This window comes from Bombyx mandarina, chromosome 25 (genome assembly GCF_030267445.1).
Source record: "Bombyx mandarina strain Sakado chromosome 25, ASM3026744v2".
NCBI lineage: Eukaryota > Metazoa > Arthropoda > Insecta > Lepidoptera > Bombycidae > Bombyx > Bombyx mandarina.
In genome coordinates, this window is record NC_143231.1 from 5,176,122 (window position 1) to 5,191,157 (window position 15,036).

At 36.6% G+C, this 15,036-nt stretch overlaps 1 protein-coding gene across 3 annotated transcripts in view; it reads right to left on the reverse strand.

The window, feature by feature from the left end:
* The window catches only part of LOC114243892 (uncharacterized), a 404,128-nt gene that overhangs the window by 386,484 nt on the left and 2,608 nt on the right, over positions 1–15,036 (reverse strand). The gene's annotated exons all lie outside the window — the stretch shown is intronic.

The window sequence follows — 15,036 nt, forward strand, 5'->3', positions numbered from 1 at the left end:
TAACAAATGCATTTTTATTGGAAATTAAAATTATAATTTTCTTGATCATAAGAGCTAAAGTAGTCAGTACCTGATCGTGAGTGGTTACCGTCGCCCATGGACTTCAGCAATGCCAGGGGCAGAGCCAAGCCGCTGCCTACCGCTTAATACTCTCCACAAGCCTCGTTTGAAGAAGGAAATGTCATAGCGCTCGGGAAACACCGTAGAGGACAGCTCATTCCATAGCCGGATGGTGCGTGGCAAAAAAGACTTCTGGAAACGCACTGTGGATGACCGCACGCAGTGACTCCAGGTAGTATGGATGAACTCTACTCCGGTGGCGGGCGGTGCGATGGTAAAAACGAGATGCCGGTATCATCTCGAACAATTCCTCAGAGCACTCCCCATGGAACATACGGTACAAAATACAGTCTACTATTTAACCTAGCCCAAAACTATATTATACTGCATTAATATAGTATTTTTGTAGTATATTAAACGTACCCCGCGGCTATGTCTCCGTTAAATTTGTAATTCAAATATAAAGAAACACATTGCATTTTCCCCGGATGAAAAAAATGCTTGCAATCACTCTCTGCTTCATAAAGTACCACTCTATTTGTAGATCCGTTGTTACGTAAAATAACAAATCAGCAAACAGACTGTCGTGCTTAGTAGGACTCGTCCTCCGTTACGATGATAAAAAGTAAAATATAAGGTTTATGTGTCAATCCAGACGTGCAAAATCTTTATTCCTAATTAGCTGACCCGGCAGACTTCGTAGTGCCTCAATCGATAAATAAAAGACCTAAACTTTTGTATAAAATAAACTTAAAACAAACAAAAGGAATTCGACGGACGGGGGACATATCAAAGGAAAAACAAAATTGTTATTTTTATTTAATTCCGAGCATTTTCATATTTATCTACCTTTTAAACCTTCTCTGGACTCCCACAAATAATTCAAGACCAAAATTAGCCAAATCGGTCCAGCCGTTTTCGAGTTTTAGCGAGACTAACTACAGCAATTCATTTTTATATATATAGATCAATAAATAAATAATTAAGTGCTAATCCAGGTGTGCGAAATCTTTATTCCAAATAATATTGGTACAAAATTTCGTCTAAATAATAATTCGTTCGTTTTCGCGTGATCGAGTGAAAAACTTTCACATTTATAATAATACTATAGACTTGTATATTATTGTATATTATGTCTGCAATATTATTATTTGTAGATAGTACCTGTGCCCGCGGCTCCGCACGAATCCATGCTTCGCTTGTAAATTCTCCCTATTCCAAAGTTTTTCAATTTTCACGGAGAAGTCGACTTATTTCCGGGAATTTCTCTTAGTTGAAACAACTTAACAACCATTGAAAGTCTCGTCAGAATTGGCTCAGCCGTTTTAGAGAACAGCCTTAACAAGCGATACTCAGACTTCTTAGGTCAAGGTCCGTCAGAGTTCACATTGTAAGAAGCCGTGAACCATATGACTAATTGGACCCATTTGCATATACAATAAAATCATTTGTGTCATGCATGATTACCATAGTGTTTAACTGACAACAAATCATTTGTAATTTAATAAAAAAAGAAAATATGAACAGTTAAATTACAAATTTACGGCAGCAAAAATGGCAATAAAACAAATACATATTTTACTCACACACAATTCAACAGAAATTTTCACCTTTGATCATCTATATATTAATACGTGAAGCAAAAACTTTGTATCCCTTTTTACGAAAATTGCGCGGACGGAGAAGTATGAAATTTTCCACACTTATAGAGAATATAGAGAAGAAGTGCACAACGCTAATATTTTTTTTAAAATAATGCATAAAAGATACATCAAATCAATAAAGAAAACATTACACACACTACATACCATGTATTTGACGCACACACGCATGCATACTATTTATTGTCAAACTTTTGTTCTTGACGTCTGTTGTCAAACTGAGAATAAATTAAATATTGTTTGTCTTTTTTAATATTTTTTATAGTGTAGTCTTGGCGAAATTTGTGAGTATAGAAGTATAAAATACAATCATAATAGTGTACAAACTTACAATTCCAATTAATTATAGTCGAATTTTGACTACTGCGGGACCTCTAGTAAAAATAGTTTAACGATGCAAAAATTATATAACTATTACTGACATTATTACCTTCTGATGATAATTTGTTTTTTAAAATCCTTCCCGTAATTCGTACATTTTTATATTCAAAACTACCGTTCAAAAATTCGATATGTTTCGTTAATGGTGTTAATTAAACCAGTGTTCGCCCAATAATCACTGACACCAAACGTTTTAATTAATTCTATGAATTATAATTTTCTTTTATTGACATCTTGAAACAAAACTATTTACTGATTATATTTTCAACTAAACAAAAAAAAAATCGATTAACAACAGGAGAAAATGGTAGTTAACCTTTTCTTTACCTGCCAAAACAAACACTATACACGCACATACAAACACGATCTTTTCGATATCGAGTCGAGGGAACCCGCTCCTCCCCACGACCTCTCACAGCTGGAGTCCCGCAAGGCTCTGTCCTCTCACCCCTCCTATTTAGCTTATTCGTTAACGATATTCCCCGGTCGCCGCCGACCCATTTAGCTTTATTCGCCGACGACACGACTGTTTACTATTCCAGTAGAAACAAGTCCCTAATCGCGAAGAAGCTTCAAAGCGCAGCCCTAGCCCTAGGACAGTGGTTCCGAAAATGCCGCATAGACATCAACCCAGCGAAAAGTACTGCGGTGCTATTTCAGAGGGGAAGCTCCACAGGGATTTCCTCCCGTATTAGGAGGAGGAATCTCACACCCCCGATTACTCTCTTTAGTCAATCTATACCCTGGGCCAGGAAGGTCAAGTACCTGGGCGTTACCCTGGATGCATCGATGACATTCCGCCCGCATATAAAATCAGTCCGTGACCGTGCCGCGTTTATTCTCGGTAGACTCTACCCCATGATCTGTAAGCGGAGTAAAATGTCCCTTCGGAACAAGGTGACACTTTACAAAACTTGCATAAGGCCCGTCATGACTTACGCGAGTGTGGTGTTCGCTCACGCGGCCCGCACACACATAGACATCCTTCAATCTCTACAATCCCGCTTTTGCAGGTTAGCCGTCGGAGCTCCGTGGTTCGTGAGGAACGTTGACCTACACGACGACCTGGGCCTCGAATCTATACAGAAATACATGAAGTCAGCGTCGGAACGGTACTTCGATAAGGCTATGCGTCACGATAATCGCCTTATCGTAGCCGCCGCTGACTACTCCCCGAATCCTGATCATGCAGGAGCCAGTCACCGTCGACGCCCTAGACACGTCCTTACGGATCCATCAGATCCAATAACCTTTGCACTAGACGCCTTCAGCTCTAGGAGCAGGCTTAGGGACCTCGGTAACCGTACTCATCGAACTCGACAAAGAGTTCGCCGTGCAACCTAACCCATGAATCAGCTCGCGGAGTTTCTCGCCGGATCTTCTCAGCGGGTCGCGATTCCGATCCGGTAGTAGATTCATTCGCGAAGCAGCTACTCTTGAGTTGTTAGGTCTCCTTCGGAGGCGCTCGGGTAGCTGTTAGCAAATCCCACCCCTCCTGGCTGAGCCTTTGCTCGCCCACATGTCCTGGTGAAACTGGAAAGGCCTCCGGGCCACCAGTAATCTTTCAATCATAAAAAAAAAAAAAAAAAAAAAACAAATACGATTTTTATGAAATAGCTGTAATTCACATAATTTAGCCTTCTTTTTACGCCATAACAGATGATGTCATTTCTTTAATCGTTGGCTTAATTTATGCTCAGGAAACACCCGGGAGAGAAGTTCATTCCAAAGCCGGATGGTACACGACAAAAAACCTCTTGAAGCGCAATGTGCATGATTTTTTTATAGATAATATGGATGAGCTCTGGTATTTGTGCGATGATAAAATAAACATTCTTCAGAACACTTCCCATGGCCACCGTAGATATGGAGGCTCCTAAAACTAGCAAGAACAGGATTATCGATAGTCGCAACTGCCCTCTTCTGTATGGAGTTGACTCCACACTCTAGGCCTGAACTTCCATGAATGGCCAGGCCCTGCGATGGGAGGACGGGATGTGCTTTGCAAAGCATAAGTTCAAGCTTAAAGTACCGCTTCGCCCTATTGAAGTCTCCCAACATTTCAGACCCCTTTCATCATTACTCTTCAAATAACTCCAATGAAACTAAATAGCTCGAAGCAACGACTCATCGTATAGTGAATCATGTGGTTTTTTGAGACTGAGGGATTGCTCGTGGCCAGGAGGCCATATCAGCATCACCGAGACGAGGGAAAGAACAGGAGGGCTTAGTCGATTGTGATCTACTGTACTGGCTGACTACTTGAGCCCCGATTATGTATGAAATTGCGTGAGCCAAGCTCTATAAATTTTGCGTACGCGCCAAAAGTCACAAGTACCAACATCTCAGTTTCGACTAAATTGGCTAAATCCCGTAAGTTCTGACGAGAACTGGTCCAGAAGGTTGGTTGTGACGGACAAGACCCTCGATAATGAGGAATCGATGAAGATGACAAGTATAAATAGGCAACGGCAAGACAGAATACCTATAGAACTTTAGTGTTATCAGTACTAAGATTTTCTGAAACATTATCCTTCACACCTTTACAAAAAGTAAACGTATGTATGTATGTATGTACTAACAATGAAATCAAACCTTAAGGCTTTAGCTATAATGGCCAGTTTTAGACTAGTTTTAGAAGAATACTAATAACAGAAACATCTCTGATCTAATAGGTGAGACTTCACGTGCACTGGTATGGTATGACGCGACCATACTGAAGTTCAAACCTCTAGAGTTGCAAATACATTTTAAAGTACATAAATACAAATTCAATGTACTCACGAACTACTTCAGTGAACGTAATCTGTCTCTTACAAAACCTTTAACTTTTTGTGACAATATTTAATATGAAAGTATCGTAATAAAACCCGGAAGTACTACCGCACCGTTGTAATGCACCATTACAAGACAGCAGTTATAAATTAAGAATTCGATCTAGTGTTTCAAGCCCTCATACTGTGATAACTATGGGCCCAGCTAATTACTACAGTAAAAACAACTTCTAATCATCAACTGCGAATATAATTAATCTATTTTACAAATTTTCCGCATGTAGGTACTGTTAAAAGTGAAATCTTAAAACTCATGTCTCAAGGTGGGTTTTTATTTTTTTATTTTTTTTATTGCTTAGATGGGTGAACGAGCTCACAGTCCACCTGGTGTTAAGTGGTTACTGGAGCCCATAGACATCTACAACGTAAATGCGCCACCCATCTTGAGATATAAGTTCTAAGATCTCAGTATAGTTACAACGGCTGCCCCACCCTTCAAACCGAAACGCATTACTGCTTCACGGCAGAAATAGGCAGGGTGGTGGTACCTACCCGCGCGAACTCACAAGAGATCCTACCAATACGTTGGTGTATGGCGTATGGCGGCATTTACGTCTATGGGCTCCAGTAACCAATTAGCACCAGGTGAACCGTGAGCTCATACACCTATCTAAGCAATAATAATAATGAATGTTTAGTGATGCCTTAATTTCTGACGAATAATAGACGTTGATGATAAGACGAACTGACGTCCCAATTCTGTACCGCAATGACGTATCAACGAGAACCAAACGTCAACACTCAACACCTTTGACGTAAAACACAGAAAATATGCAATGTGCTGTTTAATTGCTGCAGAAATACCGAAGACTGCCAGTAAAACTTCCGGGAAAAAGTGGCTCAGTTCTCGCATCAGTTATTATTGTTGATATGTGATTTGGGGTTTTGTTTTTGGATGTTTCGATCCCCCGATTTAGTCGAATAATTTACGTGCGTGATATTGTGAAATAGAGAGATTGTGTGTTGTGAAAACATGGTTACCGAAAAATATATTATTATATTCTACATATTGAATTATCGTCATCCTCATTCTCCTGCCCTTCTCCCAGTCACCTGGGGTCGGCGCATGTTTTCTCCTTCCATACTCCTCTACTATATACCATTTCTTCTCAGGTCTCTCACCTCTTCCTATAAAGCCTACATTCATAGTTAAAGCCTCTTATAATAATATATTGAATTATATTACATAATAATTAAAAATATGATTATTATTCATTATTCAATTTTCTCTTTACACGCAATGTAATCCGTAATGCAGATCTGAAATCGAAGTAATCTAAAATACTAAGTTCCATTTGGTAGACTGTGCATTAAGTGTGACTGGCTCAGTGGTGCAGTAGTTAGCGCGTCTGACTGTTGCGTCGAAGGTCGTGGATTCGATGTCCACATCAGACAAACATTTGTGTGATGAACACGCTTATTTGCTCTTTGTCTGGCTGTTTATTATCTATATATGCATATATTTAAATGTATGTAAGTATGTATGTCGGTCTCTGGTACCTATAACACAGAGAATTCCAACTTGGGGCCGGATGAAAGTACGTGATTTGTTCCCCGTTAATATTATTAGAAAAAAAAGTGTCCACCCGAATCGAGGGCATATGCTGATGATGGGTAACGAAACTCGTCTAGTGACAAAATCGTTTCGTGACAAACAGAATGACGAATAAACGTGCCGCTTCTATTTTCGTGTCGGGTATTTTTTTCCGTTGATCCAACCTTGACTCATCTTTGCATTCACGATTTTCATTTATTTTGGCCTTTTTATAGATACGTAATTATGTCTTCCAACTGTGAAATATTAGAAGTTAGACCAAGGAGGAAAGAATAGGAGGAGAAATTCTCAGCGGTAGGTAATGGAGTTGTTGAGCCATATTATTGACTCGTCTGACAACAAAGTCAATGAATAAGTAATACAATCATAAATTGTCTTTCTTCTCTACCTCTCTTAGAGCATCCTAAACTCACTCCCTAAGTTTAACTTTCAATAAATACTCGAAGACAGGAGAGGAAGTTTAAGTATATACGATTTTTTATAGCCGTGGTGTTAAATGATTACCCATTGACGTTCTAACGTGAATTCCATCTTCCAGAGACATGACAACGAAGTAAAAGCCCCGGCATCTTATTATTGTAGCCCAGTTTCTACAGTGAATCAGTGATTCGTTGTAATTTTGAGGATTTGACAGCCGTTATTGTTGAAAACCGTTTAAAAACTATAAGAAAATTATAAAAATCGGTACAGAAATTAAAACCTTTACCGCATGTCGCAAGGCGCGTTGCGACATCCATGTTGTGATGCCTCTGGATTCCCGTAATCGCATAACCCTAGGTGAGCACTGAGCTGAGGCAATATAGACAAAAAACTATCACTTAGGTACTTGTTTCAATAGAGCTGAGTGACTTGATTTGACACTTACAAGGAACATTTGACGTGCGAATACCTCCAATATCTTGTTGTATTTCACACATTAAAATTTTAGTGACAGCAATAATAGATACTAATGTTATTAATTATTGTCTATTGAAGAAGAAGAAATCGGGAAACGTAACTATTCGTATTCCTGGAAAATGCAAAAACGTTTATTTCTATTTCCCATGACGCGGTCATGACACCGTGATGACGCGCCACTACTACGGCTGTGTTCTTTTGACGTAACTCTCTTGAAATGACAGGATTATAGGTAATATGTATAATTATATGTTTATGGTAGATATGTGGTAGGGCTCTTGTGAGTCCGCACGGGTAGGTACCACCACCCTGCCTATTTCTGCCGTGAAGCAATAATGCGTTTCGGTTTGAAGGGTGGGGCAGCCGTTGTAACTATACTGAGACATTAGAACTCATATCTCAAGGTGGGTGGCGCATTTAAGTTGTAGATGTCTATGGGCTTTGGTAATCACTAAACAGGCGGGCTGTGAGCTCGACTAGATGGGTATCTAAGCAACAACAAAAAAAGGCCTAACATTGTTTTAGTTTAATAATTATGCCATTAATTAAATTGTGTTCTTAGGTGAAATTAGAAAAACTAGAGGTCCCGCAGTAGCCGAAATTCAACTATAATTAATTGGAATTGTAAGTTTGTACACTATTAAGATTGTATTTTATACTTCTATAATCACAATTTCGCCAAGACTACACTATAAAAATATAATATTAACAAAGACAAACAATATTTAAGAATTACAGACGTCAAGCACAAAAGTTTGACAATAAATAGTATGCATGCGTGTGTGCGTCAAATACATGGTATGTAGGTGTGTAATGTTTTCTTTGTTGATTTAATGTATCTTTCATGCATTATTTTGAAAAAATATTAGCATTGTGCACTTCTTCTCTATATTCTCTATAAGTGTCGAAAATTTCATACTCCTCCGTCCGCGCAATTTTCGTAAAAAGGGATACAAAGTTTTTGCTTCACGTATTAATATATAGATAATCCTTTATTGCTTAGAGTCATTTGATCAGATATTACAATGTGACTAACGCCACTGACCTTAGAGTCGAATTTTCAGTTTAATCGTATATTAACTGTCACAACCTTCACATCTGAACAAATTACTATTTCGCGACTTAAACAGTTACGTCTTTATGGTGCCTACACTTACGTGATAACAATAAATACTCCCGATCGCCATTCAAAAATATTTTAATGTAAATTACATTTGCGTTGAAGTGATGCGTCGTGGTGACTTGAAAGAGAACCTTAATTACCCTAATTTTTTTTTTTTTTATGTCCTTTGTACGCACACGAGCATACGACCCACCTGATGGTGAGTGGTTACCGTCGCCTATGGACTTCAGCAATACCAGGGGCAGAGCCAAGCCGCTGCCTTTAGCTTGTTACAGCAAACACGTAAGCTCGAAGATGAGACTTCGACATCATATTTCAAAATGAACGGAGCCGAATTCGAGTGTGTGGAATTTGATAATACAAGACGATCAGAGTCACTTCGTATTGCCTATCTATGCCAATTAAAAAAAACGGTCCTATCTCTTATCTGAAGGTTGAAGACAACATCAGAAACTATCGAACAAAATTACTTTTACGTCATGCTACCCAAAACAAAAAATTCTAATTAAGCAATTGAATATCAATAAGCCCCTTACAATTCGAAAAACAATGGCATGGAAACGGCCCAATGGAGACAATAGAAGGTCGTCGCTGCATCACAGCTAGAGAATTCGCTTTGGCACCCGTACTACATTACTTCTCTTAAGATCTGGCACAGCCGCAAATGTTACAGTCGATGATTGACTTGTAACGAACGCGTAAGGTGATCGCCTGAAACCAATATACTTTTACTGTGTCGGTTTACGTGTGTTATTTCAATGGAACAAACGTAATCTGATGTTGTTGTAGGCTGACGAACTGAGCGTAGATATGACGCAGGACATTTGACATGCTTGTAGGGAGCACTCTCACTCACGCTCCACGCAATACTGGCCGTATTAGTATGGGCAGGAGAAAGAGATGACAATTGACTCTATCAAGATTAATGTGATTATAGAAATTATCAGCACCGTAAATATATATTTAATCCTAATAATAGGCAATTAAAAAATAATAGTAAAAATAGGCTATTAATAGGCTGCATAGTCCCGATCCCGTTACCACACCAATGAACCTTTATGGGTTTACCTTGATAATCGCGATACTAGTGAAATTGAAAGTAAAAATTGTATTACCTGTACAATTCTTTATTCTATTTTTAAGTTACATTTTTAAACGCATAAATTTTAAAAGTACTTTTAATCTGACATTTATTATTTTCTTTACAGCAATACTGACATTTGGAATACTTCACAGTTTTCGTGTTCAGGGCCTCGGTATTGCTGACGTTCATGAGTATAGGTAAACATTGGTAGCTCGTCTGTCTACAAAGGCAGTAAAGTCATTTACGACTATCCGACCGAATAAAGACGAGATTAAACCTATGTAGTGGTATGTCCACGACTCATAAAAAACCCTATCAATACCATAAATTTGTCGTGAATAAAACTAAATTAAGAATAGGAGTGATCTATTTTTTTTTTATTGCTTACATGGATGGACGAGCTCACAGCCCACCTGATGTTAAGTGGTTACTGGAACCCATAGACATCTACAACGTAAATGCGCCACCCACCTCGAGATACAAGTTCTAAGGTCTCAGTATAGTTACAACGGCTACCCCACCCTTCGAACCGAAACGCAACACTGCTTCACGGCGGAAATAGGCGGGGTGGTGGTACCTACCCGTGTGAACTCCCAAGGTCCTACCACCAGTAAAAAACACCTAACCTTGAGAACATAATAACACCTAAATTAAAATTAAAATAAATATTATAAGTAAATGAATTCAAAAACGTTTGTTGGTTTATTTATTCAATGTTCGTTGTGTGTCAATCGATAGCTCTCGGACGGAGCTATTAATGAAATGAATTACTTTTCGATGAAAAATCATTTACGTTCACATTACTTTGATGTTGTACTGTGTGGATTCGCAAAATTCGCGTTGTGTTCGGTAAAAAAAGGCCTAATATTCGTTTGCTTTTTTCTTTTTAATGTAAACACGGTTCGATTAATATTCGAATCAATGGTAATTATAATAAGTACGGTTGACTTGTCTTCAATGATTACAGGACGCCAGAGAAATCAATACGCCTTTTTTTCGACATGAGGACGAAATCTTAATTAAATTGTGTATCGGTTTGTGACGATAGGTCTCTGATTTGAAAAGTGGCAAACTTTTCAAATCAGAGACCTATCGTCAATTTGTGACCTTATACCCAAGTTTTTGAGCCCTGCCTGCTTGGCCAAAGATCGTGGGTTCGTTTCCCACATCGGACAAATATTCATGTTATGAACACGCATTTAATATGTATATCTGTATATATTTGAACATATTATGTATATTATTACGCTTTAGTTCGCATAGCACAAGGAATCCTAGTTTGGGGCCGTATATAAGATAACCGTGTGTGACTTGTTCCCGGCTATTATTATTGTTATCATATTATAGATTATTAAAAAAGGATATTCAAAATAAAAATACATAAGACCATTTGAATACAGCTTTTTGACAGCCGTTTTTTACCAACGGCTTCATAGATAAGACCGTAAGAGTTGGACTGAAGTGCAGAAAAAATTAAATTGCAATTATATAATTCATGATAGTTTATTTAAAGTTTTTCAAAACGATTATTTCTTAAATTCTCTCTCTCTCTACTCGAAAATTAATTATCGTGGTAAAAATACGTTGAATAGTACTTTTGCAGTAGTCATTAATGAATGTTTAAATACAGTCTTTTCGCATTAAAAGTGTACAATTTCCAAAAATATTCGAAATTGAGTTAATACGCGGAATCATTTGGTATCACCAGTATTAGTCTCATAAATACTGTCAAAAGAGCGTAGTTTAGTTTTAGTTTTTTTACCTCTTTTTAGTTTACCTATGTTTTCACTACTAATAACAAGATTAATACATAATTTTATCTTACTTTAAAAGACAGATAATGTAACTGGTAAAAAATAAAAAATAAATGTTGCAAAGATGATTAATATTAAAAATATCACATGTTAAACCTTTAAAACACTCTCCTGTAAAATTAGTAAGCTATAAGATTATACAGTTTTAATGCGAGAAGACGATATTATTATGTTCGGTAATTATGTTTCGCGATGGAAAAGTTAAGGAACATTGAGCTAATTGCTTTTATTAATTTCCAATTTAACAGTAAGAGGCAGATGAGAGAAACATTACAACGTTGATTTCACAGTTGAACCGAACCTAAATTATGTTTAGTATTTTTATGTGCAATATGTTTGTAACAATAAGTGGGAGAGCGGAAAGCTCTTTTTATTAAGTATCCCGTCATCAATCGAAGCGTCACTATTATTGTTGGCAAGCTGAATTGAACTGTGAATATTTTTTTTTATAATTTAAGTATAGATCTAACAAAATCCAATGATTATTTTTTCTAATACTTTATGGTATATTTATCTGCGTGTTTGTTTTTTTCGAGGATTAGGAGGCTGTGGAAGTTAGAGCAGATTTTGAAAAAAAAATAAGTTTACAATCGTTGATTTTATGACTGACAACGGAGTAAATTATCAAGTATGCATAAAAAATGGTAATAAAAACCAAGAAAATTTGCAATTTCAAATAACTAAAATAAATAAAAATATTTTACTGCCCTTCAGGAGCCTCGAGTGAAAGTAAAAAAAACGGACTTCGTTACAAAAATTCGATCGACTGAGAAATGACAGAAAGTTGATGCTGTTTGAAATAAATAATATTAGTCAATTCATTTTATATACTTAAAATCTAACACACAGGACTCGATACAGCTAATTTTTTAATCGACTTTATGTCATCGGCATCAGTAATCTGTATTTTGATTTAAGCAATGTCATCGTTTCCCTTATTATGGCAGTATAGTTGTTTTTTTGCGTTTATTAAATGAAAATAAAGTCTAAAATTGAATGACCCTGTACGAAAAATATTATTTACAAATACATAGGGAGCGTCATTGGTTTTAAGGATTTCTTTTTAATACGCTTTTATTAGCTTCAGACGTATTTAAGTTAGTATCTTACGTAACGGAATCTTTGAACATGATTTTGACCCCTTTCAAAACATCGGATTAACTCGCAATTGGGCATACTTATTAAGGACCGATGACAATTCGAAATTTAAAAAAATTTTGAAAGAATTGAAATTCAACTAAAAAATGAAAAATAAATAATAGTTTAAAAAAACGCTTTTATAGAAAATCCACGCTTTTTTTTACAATAAAATCATATTTTCGTACACTATTTTTAATTCAAATTTATTAAAATTTATTTATCTGTACTCATCGAAAGGGTATTGCTAAGTACTATTGTTATTAGGCGCAATCAAACTATACGCTGTCTGTTTAAGTCATTAATTTGTAAAACTTTCATAAAACTATGTTCCGTCCATAAATTTGTTTATTGTGAATGAGGAAATATTCATGGCGTCTTGTTTGTTTAAAACGTTCCACCGCAACAGAACGAAAGCTATTTTTATTGTGAGAATTTAGCGGATTGTACGATCTGAATGATTCAAATTCCTGCATCCACAACGTTCGGGTTACTTATTCAAATGTGAATTCTATTTTCATCTAATAAATAAAATGGCATCGTGCTATGTTTTATAATATAAAATTTGTTTGTTCTTTGTTATTTTCTTTCAGACGTTCATTTCGGTTTTGTTTTTTCAATTGCCTTCGATTTAGTTATCATTCTCGCAGCCCATACGATTTAAAAAGCTTACTGGGATCCAGAGATACCTTTAATAAATAAATAAATATTTACTGACAACCACGCCACGTTAACTGGTCCCGTGATAAGTTCTTGAAGATAAAGAACTTGTGTTACAGGTACCAGATAACGGAAATAAATATAAGATTTTTATTATACACATACATATATTTAATATACATCCATAACCCTGGAAAAGACATTTATATTTATCATACAAATATCTTCCCTTGGTGGGATTCGAATCCGCGACCCCCTTATGTAGTGACCATGTCACTTACCACTACACCAGGCGGCCGTTAAATGCCGTCACACAGGCTGATAGGCACGTAACAGCTGTAGGATAAGCTACAAAACAGAACGCATTCCTTTTTCACGCCATAAATAGTATCTTTGTTTGTTTGTTTTGCCTTTATACATAGTTTAGTAGAGTAGACTAGCCACGCCGCGCCTTTTAAGCCGCGCTGCACCACGCAGCTTATGATTAGGCCCGGTGATAACGTATTGATATTGTTACTGCCATGGGAGACGCTTATTACTACATTTGTTGTTTATCTGTTAGCAGACTCTAATAAGAATATATTTTCATATCAAAGTGTATATCTTAATATCAAAATGTGGTCTCTGTTAGTTACTCAATAGAAGATGGCGGTGATCACATTCGCATTATTTCTATTTTGCAATTAAACTAAAAAGGTATGAATACTCATATAAAGCGGTAAAATCCTACTTATGTAAAAATCTATTGTTTGTTTTTATGTTATCTAAATATTGGAAAAGGTTAGTAGATGTTTCATAATTGTCTGATAATATATTGGAATGTTTCGTGATAACCATAATAAAAAGGTGTGAATGGTAAACGGTGTCATCGCCGCCCTGGGCTCGTCGATTTTTCTATATATTTAATCCATTTTCGAGAATTTTCTAGAATTATCTAGACTTTTTTTATTTCGAATTAGAAATGAAACTTTTTATAACGTATTTGAACGTATACGTATTTCGGTTGATTACAAAAACGTTAATTTATTTATATAAGACAACATGAGCTTACTATAGTAACGAAGGGTGCAGGAATGATTCCAAAACATATTATTTCGTTTCATTCGTTACCTATATAGATAACCCTACTATAACACGGTATATAGTTCTTACAAAGTCCCGTGCTGTGGCAAACCGTGTTATGTGAGACTACAAGCCGGTATAGAAAGGAGAGCAATTGACTTCTCAACTATGCCTGTCTGTACCTATGTGTTTTTTACTTATTATACATAAAAAATAGCCGTAAAATTTTGATTGTTCCGATATATTGTGTGTTCATAGTGTATAATGGAATTCTCTAATTTTTACTGGTGGTAGAACCTTTTGTGAGTCCGCACGGGTAGTTATCACCACCGTGCCTATTTCTGCCGTGAAGCAGTAATGCGTTTCGGTTTGAAGGGTGGGGCAGCCGTTGTAACTATACTGAGACCTTAGAACTGATATCTCAAGGTGGGTGGCGCGTTTACGTTGTAGATGTCTATGGGCTCCAGCAACCACTTAACACCAAGTGGGTTGTGAGCTCGTCCACCCATATAAGCACTAAAAAAAAAATCTCATTACCGTTTTTTTTTTTATCGTGTTGTAGAAGTACCTTGTTATAAAATGGTATTGGGGATTTTTCATTTTCGTCTTAAAGTAGAAACGTGTTGTAAATTACCGCGTTATAAGAGGTTTACCAGTATATCTATTGTAACAACGATGAATGCTACAATACTTATACGATAGATAAAAATGGAATTGTAGCAAAAAAAAAAAAAAACTTTTAACAAACTACCAACCTATTTCTTTCCA